The 17333-nt window shown below is 48.7% G+C and overlaps 1 long non-coding RNA gene across 1 annotated transcript; it reads right to left on the bottom strand.

Moving 5' to 3' along the window:
- Window positions 1–208: 208 nt before the first annotated feature.
- On the bottom strand, window positions 209–14888 carry LOC143989171 (uncharacterized). The gene is made up of 2 exons (XR_013277003.1): window positions 14703–14888; window positions 209–544 (listed from the first exon to the last, which is right to left on the bottom strand). It is a non-coding gene; the product is annotated as an uncharacterized LOC143989171 (long non-coding RNA).
- Window positions 14889–17333: the final 2445 nt, after the last annotated feature.

Raw genomic sequence — 17333 nt, 5'->3', positions numbered from 1 at the left:
CACACTCTTTTAGTTTAGTTTTGATTTATATGTTGTGGACGTCTCACAAGAAAATTGCTGCTTTGCATGGTCATATTTATTAATTTATGATATCAATCATATATTTGATTTGCTAGCACTGTATTACTTTTTGGAATTTTAGGTCAAGCACTGATTTTGGACCAGAAGGCCTGGCTGTCAGAAACCATGAATCAGACTGAGACAGAAGTACAATTAAATCAAAATTGTTTATTAAATAAAAATAAAAAAGTAAATAGAGAAAGTGTAGTCAAAGCATAGCCAGAGTCCAGTAACCGGATCAAGTAGTCAGCCAGGCCAGAGTTCAGTAACCAGATCGGGTAATCAGCCAGGCCAGAAGTCAGGGATCCAAGTAGAGCAACAGCAAACAGGATAAGGAGCTAGAAGGGATGTCAGCAATCCAGTCTTTGAACAGAACCACAGGAGAGGGTTTCTTGTGATGTGACCAAGGTGAAGGCAGATATGAAGTGAGCTGGACAGCTTTAAGTAGGCAGATCAGACGAGCTGGATAAGGAACAGCTGGTAACTGTGGAGAGAGATGAGAGATGGAAATTAGCTGACAGCAGCCATCCTAGAGAAGGAAGGGCTAAGCCAGCCCTGACACTGGCTCACAGTCTCTGCCCTAATTCATCCCAAAGGTGTTCTATCGGGTTTAGGTCAGGACTCTGTGCAGGCCAGTCAAGTTCCCCCACCCCAAACTCGCTCATCCATGTCTTTATGGACCTTGCTTTTTGCACTGGTCCAAATCATTTGGGGGAGGGGGGATTATATTGTGAGGTTGTTTTTCAGGGGTTGGGCTTGGCCCCTTAGTTCCAGTGAAGGGAACTCTTAAGGCGTCAGCATACCAAGACATTTTGGTCAATTTCATGCTCCCAACTTTGGGCAACTTTTGGAACAGTTTGGGGATGGCCCCTTCCTGTTCCAAAATGACTGCGCACCAGTGCACAAACACAAAGCACAAGGTCCATAAAGACATGGATGAGTAAGTTTGGGGTGGAAGAACTTGACTTGCCTGCACAGTCCTGACTTCAATAGAATACCTTTGGGATGAATTTGAATAAAGAATGAGGAAGGACAGCTGGTTACAAAGGATGGGGAGATGGCAAAGGTATTGAATTTATTCTTCTCAGTCTTCACAATGGAATCGGGGGGCTTCAGTAACCAAAACTGCAATGTTTATTTTCATGACACATCACAGGAAGCACCTCCATGGTTAACAGAAGACAAAATTAAAATTATACTTGGGAAACTTAACATTAATAAATCACCAGGACCAGATGGCTTGCACCCGAGGGTACTTAGGGAACTCAGTCAGGTAATTGCCAGACCATTGTTCTTAATTTTTACTGACAGTCTACTGACTGGAATGTTACCAGCTGATTGGAGAAAAGCCAATTTAGCATCAATATTTAAAAAGGGCCCAAAATACATTACATCCTTGGGAATTACAGACCAGTTAGCCTAACATCAATAGTATGTAAACTCTTGGAGGGGATGATAAGGGACCATATACAAGATTTTATTAATGACAACGGTATAATTAGCAATAATCAGCACACATTCATGAAGAATCCTTCTTGCCAAACCAATCTATTAACCTTCTATGAATAGGGGAGTTGCCATCTAGATAAAGGAAGGCCTGTAGACATGGTGTATCTGGATTTTACGAAAGCATTTGACACAGTTCCCCATAGATGTTTACTGTACAAAATAAGATCCGTTGGCATGGACCATAGGGTGAGTACTTTGCACCAGAACTTTCGAACGGGCCTTAAATTCATGTGAACTTTAGAACCCCATTGAAGTCTATGGGACTCGAACGTTCGAAATAAAAAAGTGCTAATTTTAATGGCTAATATGCAAGATGTTGTCCTAAAAAGGGTTTGGGGACCTGGCTCCTGTCCCAGGGGACATGGGTCAATGCCTAAAATGTTTTTAAAAATGGCCGTTTTTTCAGAGCACTGATTTTAATGACAATTAAAGTGAAAAAAAAGTGAAATATTACTTTAAATATCATGCCTGGGGGGTGTCTATAGTATGCCCGTGAAGTGCCACGTGTTTCCCGTGTTTAGAACAGTCCCTGCACAAAATGACATCTAACGGAAAAAAAAGTCTTTTAAAACTGCTTGCAGCTTTAATGTAATATCTGGTTCCAGAAATATGGATGAAAATCATTGAGAAAAATGGAATGGGTAGCCCCCAGGCCCTATATACTCAGAACAGCAGTATACAGGTGGTGCAAACAAGACAGGGACTGTGTAGGTTTGTTGTGTTAAGTAGAATCTGTTTGTAGTTTTGAACTGGTACATTTTTAGGCCGGGTTCACACTGCTGCGGGGGAGATCCGGATGTGATTCGCACCGCACTGCAGTGCAAATCACATCCGATCTCCGTAGCGATTCGAGTTCAGCCATACAGATAGTATGGCTGAATTCGCATCGCTCCCGCAGCAAACTCGCACAGGACCCTTTTTTTGGTCCGCAACAGAATCGGATCGCATGGGTGTTCACACCATGCGATCCGATTCCTGTGCGAGTCGGCAGATCGCACTGCGATATGCGGACGGATCTGGGGGTGTCATTAACATATCATTGACACTCCCAGCCGTTCGCATAGGGCAGTGTGAACTGCCGGCAGGAGTAATGCGATGCGGGAAAACGCCGCGTATTCGCGGCGTTCCCGCATCGCTGTGGTGTGAACCAAGCCTTAAAGTGTAGCTCCAGTCAAAAAATCTATTTTGAGGCTGGGTTCACACCACAGCGATGCGGGAACGCCGCAAATCCGCGGCGTTTTCCCGCATCGCATTACTCCCGCCGGCAGTTCACACTGCCCTATGCGAACGGCTGGGAGTGTCAATGATATGTTAATGACACCCCCAGATCCGTCCGCATATCGCAGTGCGATCTGCCGACTCGCACAGGAATCGGATCGCATGGTGTGAACACCCATGCGATCCGATTCTGTTGCGGACCAAAAAAAGGGTCCCGTGCGAGTTTGCTGCGGGAGCGATGCGAATTCAGCCATACTATCTGTATGGCTGAACTCGCATCGCTACGGAGATCGGATGTGATTTGCACTGCAGTGCGGTGCGAATCACATCCGGATCTCCCCCGCAGCAGTGTGAACCCGGCCTTAAGCTTTTTGGAAAACATAGGGAAGGGTTATCATCCCTGTATAATTTGTTTTGCCGTCCATCTTTTTTCATCTCACTTCCTGTTGTCTCCTTCCATTTGCAAGTAGGAGACGTTTGTAAGTTGGATGTTTGAAAGAAGGGGCCTGCCCTATATGCTCTGCAAAAATGGCGAAACAAGGTGTTAGTATTGCCACAACATTGTAAGCCCTCAAAGTGACTCTTGGTGGGTGCTGGAGTGCCCTGCTGTGAATGATTATGTCATTATATCAAGAGTTGTAAATACATGCCATTGTTGAACAGTGGTAGAAAAATTGGGCCTTTGGTGGTTGTGGTGCTGGTGCTGGTGCCACAACACTATAAGTCCTCACAGTTACTCTCGGTGGGCACAGGAATGGGCCCTGCAGTGATATATTATATCAAGAATTGTAATTACATGCCCCTGTTAAACAGGGGCTGAAAAATTGGGCCTTAGGCACTGGTGCTGGTGCCACGGCAATGGCACCAACCTCCTCTCCGCCCTCCGACAGGGACAACTGACCCATGCGCCCTGTGTAGCTCACGTCCTTAACCTGGTGATGCAGCGGTTCTTGGGCAGGTACTCGGGCTTACAGGATGTCCTGAAGCAGGCCAGGAAAGTCTGTGTGCATTTCCGCCCATCATTTAATGCCTGTGCTCGGCTGGCTGAGCTCCAAAAGGAGTTGAACCTGCCCAAGAACCGCCTTATATGTGACATGCCCACCAGGTGGAACTCAACGTTGGCCATGCTGCAGCGGCTGCACACGCAGCAGAGGGCCATCAATGAGTACCTGTGCGACTATGGCACTAGGACAGGGTCAGGGGAGCTCGGTTTTTTCTCACCACGCCAGTGGGGCATGATCAGGGATGCATGCATCAGTGACACTGTACCTCTTGTCCACCTCTTGGAGCATACGCTGCGTGGAATAATGGGCAGGGCACTTGAGGCAGAACAGAGGCAGGACGAGGAGGACTTCCTTGCCTCTCAAGGCCCCCTTTATCCAGACAGTGTTCCTGCTGTGCCACCCATCACACAGGAAGAGGATGAGGAGGAGGAAGAGGAGGAGGAGGATGATTGTGTCAGCATGGAGGTGGAGGGTGGTACTCAGCATCAGCAGCAGCAGTCTTGTAGGGATGATTTACAGTCCCAAGAAACACGTGGACTTGTACGTGGCTGGGAGGAGGTAGCTGCGGATCATGTTGTCCTTAGTGACCCAGAGGACTCCGGACCGAATGCCTCAGCTAACCTACGCTGCATGGCCTCCCTGATCCTGCAAAGCCTGCGGAAGGATCCTCGTATTCTTCGATCAAGGAGAGGGACCATTACTGGCTGGCCACTCTCCTTGATCCACGGTACAAGGGTAAGGTTGCTGACCTTATCTTGCCATCGCAGAGGGAGCAGAGGATGAGACATCTCCGGGAGGCCTTGCAGAAAGGTCTGTGCAACGCGTTCCCAGAGACTGGGAGGTTACAAACTCCTGGTCCTGGACATCGTGTTGCTGAGGCATCAGTCAGAAGGAGCGGTGGAGAAGGTGGCCGTCTGACTGATGCTTTCAGACAATTTTTTAGTCCGCAGCCCCAAGGTATGATCGGTTCCAGCAACCATCGCCAGCGTCTGATTTACATGGTGCAGGAATACCTAGGGGCAAGGTCAGACTTGGACACCTTTCCCACCAAAAATCCTCTGGCTTACTGGGTCTTGAGGATGGATCACTGGCCAGAGCTTGCACAGTATGCAATTGAGCTACTGGCCTGTCCTGCATCCAGCGTTCTTTCGGAACGCACCTTCAGTGCTGCTGGTGGCTTTGTTACCGATCACAGGGTGCGCCTGTCCACCGAATCAGTTGATCGACTGACCTTCATCAAGATGAATCAGTCTTGGATCACCCACAGCTACCAAGCACCTGAAGCTGGAAATATCATATCCCTTCAAGACTGCCTATGCTGATGCTGAGTGACTGTCCTGTTATGTTGATTGTCTATCCTCTTCCTCCTCCGCTGATATGTTGGAAGAACATTTCTGGTTCTGGGTGATGCCATCAGCCCAATTTTTCTGCCCCTGTTTAACAGGGGCGTTTAATTACAATTTTTGATGCAATGCTTTGCAGCAGGGCTAATTCCTGCAATAAAACTAGAGTATATGGGAGAGGTTGCAGTGTGGTGGCCCAATTTTTCTGCCCCTGTTTAACAGGGACATGTAATTACAATTCTTGATATAATATTTCACAGGAGGGCCCGTTCCTGTGCCCACCCAGAGTAACTGTGAGGACTTATAGTGTTGTGGCACCGGCACCACAACCACCAAAGGTCAATTTTTCTACCACTGTTCAACAATGGCATGTAATTACAATTCTTGATATAATCGTTCACAGCAGGGCGCTCCAGCGCCCACCAAGAGTCACTTTCAGGGCTTACAATGTTGTGGCAAAACCAACACCTTGTTCCGCCATTTCTGCAGAGCATATAGGGCAGGCCCCTACTTTCAAACATCCAACTTACAAACATCTCCTACTTGCAAACGGAAGGAGACAACAGCAAGTGAGATGAAAAAAGATGTACGACAAAACAAATTATACAGGGGTGATAACCCTTCCCTATGTTTTCCAAAAAGCTTAAAAATCGTTTTTTTGACTGGAGCTACACTTTAAAAATTTACCAGTTGAAAATTACAAACAGATTCAACTTAACACAACGAACCTACACAGTCCCTGTCTTGTTTGCACCGCCTGTATACTGCTGTTCTGAGTATATAGGGCCTGGGGGCCACACGCATTTCCTTTTTTTAATATGGGTATGGGGTTCCCCTTAATATGCGTACAAGACCCAAAGGGGCTGGTAATGGGCAGGGAGGGCTACCCATGCCATTTTTCTCAATGATTTTCAACCATATTGCAGGAACCAGATATAACATTAAAACCACAAGCAGTTTTAAATGATGTTATTTCCGTTTAATGTCATTTTGTGCAGGGACTGTTCTAAACACGGGAAACACGTGGCACTTCACAGGCATACTACAGACACCCCCCAGGCACCATATTTAAAGGAATATTTCACTTTTTTTTTCACTTTAATCGTCATTAAAATCAGTGCTCCCGCCAAAACGGCCATTTTTAAAAACATTTTAGGCATTGACCCATGTCCCCTGGGGCAAGAGCCAGGTCCCCAAACCCTTTTTAGGACAGTATCTTGCATATTAGCTGTTAAAATTAGCACTTTTAATTTCAAACGTTCGAGTCCCATAGACTTCAATGGGGTTCTAAAGTTCGTACGAATTTGGGGTCCGTTCGAAAGTTCTGGTGCGAACCGAACCGGGGGGTGTTCGGCTCATCCCTACTCCCTGTTTGACTCTGTTGTGGAAATTTTATGAAGATGTATTTTAATATGTATTGTCATAGTGTCTCCCAGTGTTAGTACTCCCGCAGCCCACTCTAAAGAGCTGACTGGGGAGACTGACGCTGGTTGAGATCTGTTTGGTAGTGAAAAGCTCCTTGCGAAGGGCCCCTGTGCGATGCACAGAACGATCGTCTGGGGGGGATGTGTTTGCTCTGCAAAGACATTATCGGTTTAGAAGATGTGCGCTTGTGTCACCCCTGTGTGCCTGATCAACATATTTGGGGTTAATTATGAAAGTCATCTTATTAATTTAATGTCTACACACAAACTATAAGCCTACAATATCTGAGGCTACTATAGCAATATGTGTTAAGCTTAAACAGGAGAAACAGGAGAAACAAGAAGTGAGAAATTCAGACAAAGAGAAAAAAAATATTTAGAATAGTGATGGACGAACTTCCGACGGGACATTTCGCGAACGAGGCCGACCGTTCGCGAAACCGAACGTTCGCGGCGGGCCCCATTGACTTCAATGGGAGGCGAACTTCGCAAACCTTTAGGTCAAATTTGCAGCCACAAGATAATTATTAGCTGGGCAAACATAGTCCCACCACATGGCCAATGACATAACACAGGTGAATTTGGGATCGATAACTACAAGCATTCTTTTTTTATATGGGAAATTGTTCTGACAATTCAGGACTGTGGAGCGCATGAAGGCAATGGAGGAGAGGGAAGGACAGGGACCAGGGTAGGCAAAGAAGAGGGTGCAGGAGATGATCACCAGCAGCGTGACATACAGCAATGACACCTGCACCGTGATAGAGTCATCTGACAACAGCACCGTGATAGAGGGCACTGACATCAGCAGCGTGACATAAATCACTCACACCAGCACCGTGATATACAGCACTGACAGCAGCACCGTGATAGAGAGCACTGACATCAGAAGCGTGACATACAGCAATGACACCTGCACCGTGATAGAGTCATCTGACAACAGCACCGTGATAGAGGGCACTGACATCAGCAGCGTGACATAAAGCATTAACACCAGCACTGTGACATACAGCATTGACAGCAACACCGTGATAGAGAGCACTGACATCAGAAGCGTGACATACAGCACTGACATCAGCACCGTGATATACAGCACTGACAGCAGCACCGTGATAGAGAGCACTGACATCAGAAGCGTGACATACAGCACTGACATCAGCACCGTGATATACAGCACTGACAGCAGCACCGTGATAGAGAGCACTGACATCAGAAGCGTGACATACAGCACTGACATCAGCACCGTGATATACAGCACTGACAGCAGCACAGTGACAGAGAGCACTGACATCAGCAGCATGACATTAATCACTCACACCAGCACCGTGATATACAGCACTGACAGCAGCACCGTAAGCAGCCCCAGGAGGAAGTCAGCACAGCACAGGGATGGTGTGATCCCCTCATAATAAGCAGGCCCAGGAGAAAATCAGCACAGCACAGGGATGGTGTGATCCCCTCATAATAAGCAGGCTCAGGAGAAACTCAGCACAGCACAGGGATGGTGTGATCCCCTCATAATAAGCAGGCCCAGGAGAAACTCAGCACAGCACAGGGATGGTGTGATCCCCTCATAATAAGAACCCCCAGGAGTAAGTCAGCACAGCACAGGGATGGTGTGATCCCCTCATAATAAGAACCCCCAGGTGAAAATCAGCACAGCACAGGGATGGTGTGATCCCCTCATAATAAGCAGGCCCAGGAGTAAGTCAGCACAGCACAGGGATGGTGTGATCCCCTCATAATAAGCAGGCCCAGGAGAAACTCAGCACAGCACAGGGATGGTGTGATCCCCTCATAATAAGAACCCCCAGGAGGAAGTCAGCACAGCACAGGGATGGTGTGATCCCCTCATAATAAGCAGGCCCAGGAGTAAGTCAGCACAGCACAGGGATGGTGTGATCCCCTCATAATAAGAACCCCCAGGAGGAAGTCAGCACAGCACAGGGATGGTGTGATCCCCTCATAATAAGAACCCCCAGGAGTAAGTCAGCACAGCACAGGGATGGTGTGATCCCCTCATAATAAGAACCCCCAGGTGAAAATCAGCACAGCACAGGGATGGTGTGATCCCCTCATAATAAGCAGGCCCAGGAGTAAGTCAGCACAGCACAGGGATGGTGTGATCCCCTCATAATAAGCAGGCCCAGGAGAAACTCAGCACAGCACAGGGATGGTGTGATCCCCTCATAATAAGAACCCCCAGGAGGAAGTCAGCACAGCACAGGGATGGTGTGATCCCCTCATAATAAGCAGGCCCAGGAGTAAGTCAGCACAGCACAGGGATGGTGTGATCCCCTCATAATAAGAACCCCCAGGAGGAAGTCAGCACAGCACAGGGATGGTGTGATCCCCTCATAATAAGAACCCCCAGGAGGAAGTCAGCACAGCACAGGGATGGTGTGATCCCCTCATAATAAGCAGGCCCAGGAGAAACTCAGCACAGCACAGGGATGGTGTGATCCCCTCATAATAAGAACCCCCAGGAGTAAGTCAGCACAGCACAGGGATGGTGTGATCCCCTCATAATAAGCAGGCCCAGGAGTAAGTCAGCACAGCACAGGGATGGTGTGATCCCCTCATAATAAGAACCCCCAGGAGGAAGTCAGCACAGCACAGGGATGGTGTGATCCCCTCATAATAAGAACCCCCAGGAGGAAGTCAGCACAGCACAGGGATGGTGTGATCCCTTCATATGCAGCCCCAGTAGAAATATGACACCGCTCAACCTCTTCAAAGAGGAGGGTAGGGGCATATAGTACGGTGTGCTTTTTTGGGACAAGGAAGTGAGCCAAATGAAGAAAGAAGGTCTGTGTGCTTGATTAAAAAAATTGTTTATAGACATATACATGGTCTACTGGTCACATGTGTTGAATTCCTCCGAGATCCATGCCTCATTCATTTTTAGAAATGTGAGGTAGTTAACACTGTCGTGAGCTAGGCGAGTACGCTTATCGGTCACGATCCCCCCTGCTGCGCTGAACGTCCTTTCGGACAGGACACTGGATGAGGGGCAAGCCAACAGTTCCATTGCAAATTGGGCAAGCTCTGGCCAGAGGTCAAGCCTGCCCACCCAGTAGTCCAAGGGTTCATCACTCCTCAGAGCGTCCACATCGGCCGTTAACCCAATGTAGTCAGACACCTGATGGTCTAGGCGTTCCCTGATGCTGGATCCGGATGGCACCTGTCGATGGGTCGGCTGAAAGAATGACCTCATATCCGAAGTCACCAACACATCTTCAAACCGGCCTCTTCTTGCAGGCGCTGTTGGATTGGTACCCGCAACTCCTTCTCTGGGAGTGGGAATTGCTCCTCTGTCAGCGCACGCAAAAGCAGAATGCAGCATTTCTCGAAGCAAGGCCTGGAAGTGCTGCATTCTGACAGCCCTCTGCGACGGCGGTAACATTTCCGCCATTTTGTGTTTGTACCGGGGGTCTAAGTACGTTGCCACCCAGTACTGGTCCTTGACCCTTATGCTTTTTATACGGGGGTCCCTATTAAAACACTGGAGCATTAAGGCCCCCATTTGCACTAAAGTGGAAGCGGTGTGGTGGCCTGGCTCCTGCTCATCATCCAGGATAATGTCGTCCTCTTCATTCTCCTCTCCCCATCCACGCACAACAGGGATCCCAGAAAGGTTTAAAGCATGCTCTTCTTGCTCCTCCTCATCCGCCCCGGCACCATCCTCCTCTGACTCCTCATCAGACTCCTGTTGTTGACTTGTCTCAGATAGAGTAGCCCCCCCTGGGAATTCATCCAGCATTGCGACTTCCTCATCTTCCCGCTCCTGCTCCTCCACAGCTTGATCAATGACATGACGCAATGCACGCTCCATAAAGAAGGCATAAGGTACCATGTCACTGATGGCGCCATGGCTGCGACTGACCAGTTTAGTGATCTCCTCAAATGGCCGCAGAAGTCTGCATGCGTCGCGCATGAGCAGCCACTGGCGCGGTGAAAAAAAACCCAGCTCCCCAGAACCGTTTCTTTCGCAGAGTTCATACAGGTAGATGTTAACTGCACGTTTCTGCTGGAGCAGCCTATCAAGCATATAGAAGGTTGAGTTCCATCGCGTCGGGCAATCGCAAATAAGACGTCTGACCGGCAGATGGTGTCGCCGCTGAATGTCAGCAAGGCGAGCCATGGCCGTGTAAGATCTTCTGAAATGGGCCTAGATTTTCCTTGCCTGCCGCAAGATGTCCTGGACCCCAGGGTATTTGACAAGGAATCGCTGCACGACCAAGTTTAAGACGTGTGCCATGCATGGCACGTGCGTGATTTTGCCCTGTTTCAATGCGCTAAGCAGATTGGCACCGTTGTCACACACCACTTTACCAACTGTCAAATTGAGCGGTGTTAGCCACTGATCTGCCTGTGAACGCAAAGCTGAAAGGAGTGTCGGGCCTGTGTGGCTCTTGGCTTCCAGGCACAACAGACGCAGCACGGCATGGCAACGTCTCACCTGGCATGTGGAATAGGTTCTGGGGAGCTTGGGCGGTGCAGCGGAAGAGATGCTAGCAGCGGAAAAGGAGGAGGCAGCTGAGGAGGAGAGGGAGGAGGATGGGGTAGGAGGAGGAGGAGAAGAAGAGTCAGGCCTGCATGCAATCCGTGGCGGTAAAACCAAATCTACACGGGTGCCACGGGTTACATGCTTGACGGCCGTCAGAAGGTTCACCCAGTGGGCAGCAAAAGTGATATACCTTCCCTGCCCGTGTTTGCTAGACCATGTGTCTGTGGTCAGATGTATCTTGGCACCGACACTGTGTGCCAGAGATACATTCACTTGCCGCTGAACTTGGCCATATAGCTCTGGGATGCCCTTCTCTGAGAAATACTTCCTTCCTGTGACCTTCCATTGTGGAGTTCCAATGGCCACAAATTTGCGAAAGGCCTCCGAGTCCACCAGTTTATATGGCAATAGTTGGCGGGCTATGAGTTCTGACAAGCCAGCCGTCAATCGTTGGGCAAGAGGGTTATCCGGCGTCATCATTTTTTTACGCTCGAACATTAGGCCCACGGAAGCCTGCCTTTTTGCAGAAAAATGTGAGCTTGGCGTGATGGAAGGTGGAGTGGAGGACAATTGTGAGGAGAGAGGAGAAGGAGAAGTAGAAGACGAGGCTGGATGGTGAGAGCCTGCAGTGTGGCTTTGTGTGTTCCGTTGCTCCCACTGGGCTCGGTGATGGCTGCCCATGTGCCTTCTTAAGGTGGTCGTCCCTAGGTGAGTGTTGGGCTTACGGCGACTAATGCGTTGACTGCAAAGATTGCAGATGGCAACGCTATTGTCAGCAGCGGACACGTTAAAAAAAGCCCACACTGCGGAGCCATGTGCCGGTGTCCTGGGAGCGCCAGATGTGACCGTACATGGTCGATGACTCGCTCCTGATACATTTGCAGTCTGCTTTGTCCCTCCTGTGCAATGTAAGTTAGTCCTGCTTCTCCTCCCTATCTGCTGGTCCATATCTCCCTCTGAACTCCCCTCCTCTTCCTCTCTTGTGGGCACCCACGTGACATCACTAGACACGTCATCATCAACGTCACCTTCCCCACCGCTATAAGTAGAGATCTCAGAGTAGGCAGCAACACCGGGGACCAACCTCCTCCTTGGGCTGATCTGGGTACTGTCGTCAGACTGCTGAGTAGCGGTTGTTGCTACCTCCTCTTCCTGATCCAATACCAAGAGTGGCTGCGCATCAGAAATGTCCTCTTGATATGGATCGGAAAATAATTCCTGTGACTCAAGCGGAAGGTATGTGGTGGTGGTGGTGTTGTTGGTGGTAGTGTCTTTGGGGGTGCACATAGCAGAGAGTGAAGAAGAGGGTGCAGATCGAGAGGATGAGGAGGGTGCAGAAGAGTAAGGCTGAGTGAGCCACTCAACCAAGTCTGGTGCGTCCTTTAAAGTAATTGAACGCACCTTCTGCCACTTCCCACTTTGGCTCAAGGCTGGTGCTCCTGCCCTACCCCTACCACCCCTGCGGAAGGGCCTGCCTCTTCCTCTGCCTGTCATTTTTTAAATCACCCTGTGACAAAACTCTTAGTCCCTATACCGATGAAGGACTGCTGCAGTATAGGGCAGCGGTCAGCAGTGGTGCACCTCAACCCTATGTATTGTGGACCGATAGCGGTCCTTACAGAACAGCAGACTGTACCTCACTCAACCCTATGTACTGTAGCACCCTTCACCAAGTTACCAGTCCTTATAAGGACCTTTGTGGACCAAGTAGGTTGTGTGTGACTGATTAGCAGGCTGTACGTCAGTCCCTATACTGCTGAAGGACTGCTGCAGTATAGGGCAGCGGTCAGCAGTGGTGCACCTCAACCCTATGTATTGTGGACCGATAGTGGTCCTTACAGAACAGCAGACTGTACCGCACACAACCCTATGTACTGTAGCACCCTTAACCAAGTTACCAGTCCTTATAAGGACCTTTGTGGACCAAGTAGGTTGTGTGTGACTGATTAGCAGACTGTACGTCAGTCCCTATACTGCTGAAGGACTGCTGCAGTATAGGGCAGTGGTCAGCAGTGGTGCACCTCAACCCTATGTATTGTGGACCGATAGCGGTCCTTACAGAACAGCAGACTGTACCGCACTCAACCCTATGTACTGTAGCACCCTTAACCAAGTTACCAGTCCTTATAAGGACCTTTGTGGACAAAGTAGGTTGTGTGTCACTGATTAGCAGACTGTACGTCAGTCCCTATACTGCTGAAGGACTGCTGCAGTATAGGGCAGCGGTCAGCAGTGGTGCACCTCAACCCTATGTATTGTGGACCGATAGCGGTCCTTACAGAACAGCAGACTGTACCGCACTCAACCCTATGTACTGTAGCACCCTACACAGACCAAGTTACCAGTCCTTATAAGGACCTTTGTGGACCAAGTAGGTTGTGTGTGACTGATTAGCAGACTGTACGTCAGTCCCTATACTGCTGAAGGACTGCTGCAGTATAGGGCAGCGGTCAGCAGTGGTGCACCTCAACCCTATGTATTGTGGACCGATAGCGGTCCTTACAGAACGGCAGACTGTACCGCACTCAACCCTATGTACTGTAGCACCCTACACAGACCAAGTTACCAGTCCTGATAAAGAGCTTTGTGGAACAAGTGAGTTGTGAATGATTAGCAGACTGCAGCAGAAGGGCAGCAGTCAAGTATAATATTCTTTCTATATTTGGAAGAAAGAATATTATACGTGTACAAGCCTATTACCGTACCACTGATACCAGTCCTGAAAAGAACCTTTGTGGAACTAATAGTAACAGCAACTGTTTAAACTGACCCTCACTGCCTGACACACTGCTTCCTTCCTGTCCCTATACAAACTGGCAAAACAGAGGAGACTGGAACAATTACTGGTTACTCGAATAGCTCTTTTGTGGACCTGATAGTAACAGCTAATGATGATGATGATGATGATGACTAATCTGGCTATCCCTAAAATAGCAGCAGACACAGCGCTCTGTCCCTTTATCTAAACTGACAAAAGACATTCAGGCTGCTGCAAGAATCAGTAGCACAGCAAACCTATATACACCTAACACCTATACCAGTCCTGAAAGAACTTTTGTGTACCAAATAGCTAGCGATTTATCTCTCCCTGCTCCAAACAGCAACCTTTCCCTATAGTGACAGAAGAAAGAATGTAAAATGACCGCCGGATCGGGTGTATTTATAAGTTAGGGGGAATGTCCAAGTGTCCATGTGCTGTCATGTCTCAATTGGCTGTCCTGTACCCCATGATGGATGTGTCATCATAGGTCAAAGTTCTTTTACACATTAAACACGTAAGTCCGCCGGGCGAACGACGCCAATAGTCCGCCGAACGAGCGGCCCGCGAATGTCCAAAATTCGCCGTGAAACGACCGCCGGGTGAACCGTTCGGCCATCACTAAATTAGAAGGGAAATCAAAGGAAAAAGGTAAGTGAACCAACAATGCACTAGCTTAAAGGAACCTATTTAGAAAATAAAACACGAACCTTTACCTTTAAGATATTGCTTATTTGAACATTATAATATTGCATAATTTGCATATTTGCACAGTATTTTACTAAGCTTAACACATATTGCTATAGTAAAAAAATCCTGCCAGTTGCCAGGTACCAGTGATCAGACCCCCCAATCCTGCAATGGAAATGCTCTCACCCATGGACAGCAGGGCAGCGTGAATCTCCCTCATCACCTTCTTGTACAGCTCCTTCTGCCAGTCCTCCAGAGAACCCCACTCCTCAGCCGAGAAGCAGGCCGACACATCATGGAAAGTCACCAGGGCCTGGAAAGGGAAAATAAAATCCAAGACCTTCAATGGAGTCACTGAGCAGAGTTCAGCTACTCACCAATGGACATTTTCATGCTAAATTCAGGGACCATTCAATCCAGGTGCCATTAAACAAACAGCTCACCATCAGAGGTCTACTGAGGGCCCCATTATGTCTACTGAGAGACAGATTAGCAATACCGGGGGTCGCAATATGTCTACTGAGGGCCCCATTGGGTCCACTCGGGGCCCCCATTAGGTCTACTGCGAGTCAGATTAGCAATACCGAGGACTGCATTAGGTCTACTGAGAGTCACATTATGTTTACGGAGATTCAGATAAGCTCTACTGGGGGCCACATTATGTCTACTGGGGGCCACATTATGTCTACTGAGAGTCAGATTACCTCTACTGAGGGCCGCATTATTTCTACTGAGGGCCGCATTATGTCTACTGAGGGCCGCATTATGTCTACTGAGGGCCGCATTATGTCTACTGAGGGCCGCATTATGTCTACTGAGAGCTACATTATGTCTTCTGAGGGCCACACCATGTCTATTTAGGGCCTTGCAGCATCTACTAAGGGCTGCATTAGGTCTCCAAAGGATCACAGCTACTTACTTCTAGAAACTGATAATGCAACTGTAGTATTTTGGAACTTTAACCCTTTAAACTGTGCTTTAAACGGGCTGTGGCGCCTGATCTCACCACACTATGACTGGCTGCACAATACTGCATTAGGTCTACTAAGGGCTGAATTAGGCTTGCAGAGAGCCCCACTGTCTATTGAGGGCTGCATTAGGTCTATTGAGAGTCGCATCAGGTCTACTGTGGGCCATACCTACTTACCTCCAGAAATCAATAATAGCATTTTGGAATGTAACCACTTTACACCAGGTGGAGCCACGGTTGAAATGGGCTGTGATGCCCCAAGCCGGTAAATGGGGCTTCCAATCTTGCCTGGGATTGGCTGTAAAATGCTTAAGTCATCGTAAGCCCTGCCTACCAACTCCCGATACTTAGTAGTTGAGTGTGAACCAGGGGCAGACTGACAACTCATGGGGCCCCCGGGCAATAGAAGATTATGGGGCCCCCAGGCAATCAGAGATTATGGGGCCACACAGTATACACATACATGTACACACAGTATACACAGACATGTTTATATTGGCTGAGGAGGTACTGGAGAGGTGGGGCAGCTATAATCTCAGGATTTTTAGACCAAAAGGATGTCGGTAAGGAACATTTCAGAGACAGATGTAAAAAAACAAAACAAAAAACCCCCCAGATTTTTACATACTGTCCTTGGTTTTACGGAGGCTGGCAACCTTGATGGGGCCCCCTAGTGGCCCGGGGCCCTCGGGCAGTGCCCGAGTGGCCAAATGGTCAGTCCGCCCCTGGTGTGAACTGTTGGTAGAAGCTTGTTGGTCACAGTTCTTGGGGGTCTGATGTACCCCGTTTCCCCCAAAAATAAGACCTAGCGTGATTGTCAGTGATGGCTGCAATATAAGCCCTACCCCCCCAAAAAAAGCCCTACCCTGTTTCCCCAAAAATAAGCCCTATCCTGAAAATAAGACCTACAAGGACTTTAACTAGGGCTTATTTGGGGGGTAGGGCTTATATTGCAGCCATCACTGACAATCATGCTAGGTCTTATTTTTGGGGAAACAGGGTAGCGATCCCAGAACAAGACAGCAACACATATATGTGGCCCCCAGGGCTTTAAAGGAGAAGTTCACCTTTGGAACATGTTACATTTTCTACTTGAATTTAGGGTGAAACATGTTTCAGCCACAGCTGTCTCTCCCTTGGGGGCAGAAAGTGGAACATGGGGGTGCGGGGAACAGCGGGTGCAGGGTGTTGAACCCCTGTCTGCTCTTTTTTCTTTATTTTCATTTATTTTTTTCTAGATCTGCCTTCATAAAAAGAACGTCAAACCCCCGAGCACCTGTTCCAGAAGAATAATGGCGCCGTGATTCAGGGAACGTCTCGTGTGTGAATAACAACATCATACACATTGTTATAGAACGGCACAAACGGGCAAACTGATGGCACTTATGAGTTTCCTTACCCGGACTGAGACCTGCTGGGGGAGGATTGCCGGGTCCAACGGACAGAGATCAGGATCCGCCAACTCTGACATGGCAGCCAATGCGATGCTGAGGAAACAAGTGTCTGTTAGATCTGTCTGTCCTGGGGAATCCAATACTGCATCATACCGACACCGACAGCGTCACCTCTCTCCAGGTTTGGGCTTCAGTTGGGTGTTCTGGGGTGTAGGAGAGGGTTGTGAAGGGTGTAAGGGTATATCATGGTTCTGGAGTGTCATCTGTCACCTGTCTATAGTGTTGGGGGTGCAAGATGTAGTGGGGTGTAGTAGGGGGCTGTGTATGGTGCTATGGAATGTCAGTCAGGCGTTGGGGTATCAGCTGCCCCCTCTCTCCAGATTTGGTGTTCTGGGGAGTAGGAGGGGGTCTTGAAGGGTGTAAAGGGATATCATGGTATTGAGGTGTCAGCTG

Source organism: Lithobates pipiens, unplaced genomic scaffold (genome assembly GCF_037356315.1).
Source record: "Lithobates pipiens isolate NorthernLeopardFrog02 unplaced genomic scaffold, aLitPip1_a1.2 Scaffold_18, whole genome shotgun sequence".
Classification (NCBI taxonomy): Eukaryota; Metazoa; Chordata; class Amphibia; order Anura; family Ranidae; genus Lithobates; species Lithobates pipiens.
This window is presented reverse-complemented; position numbering and strand designations above follow the sequence as displayed.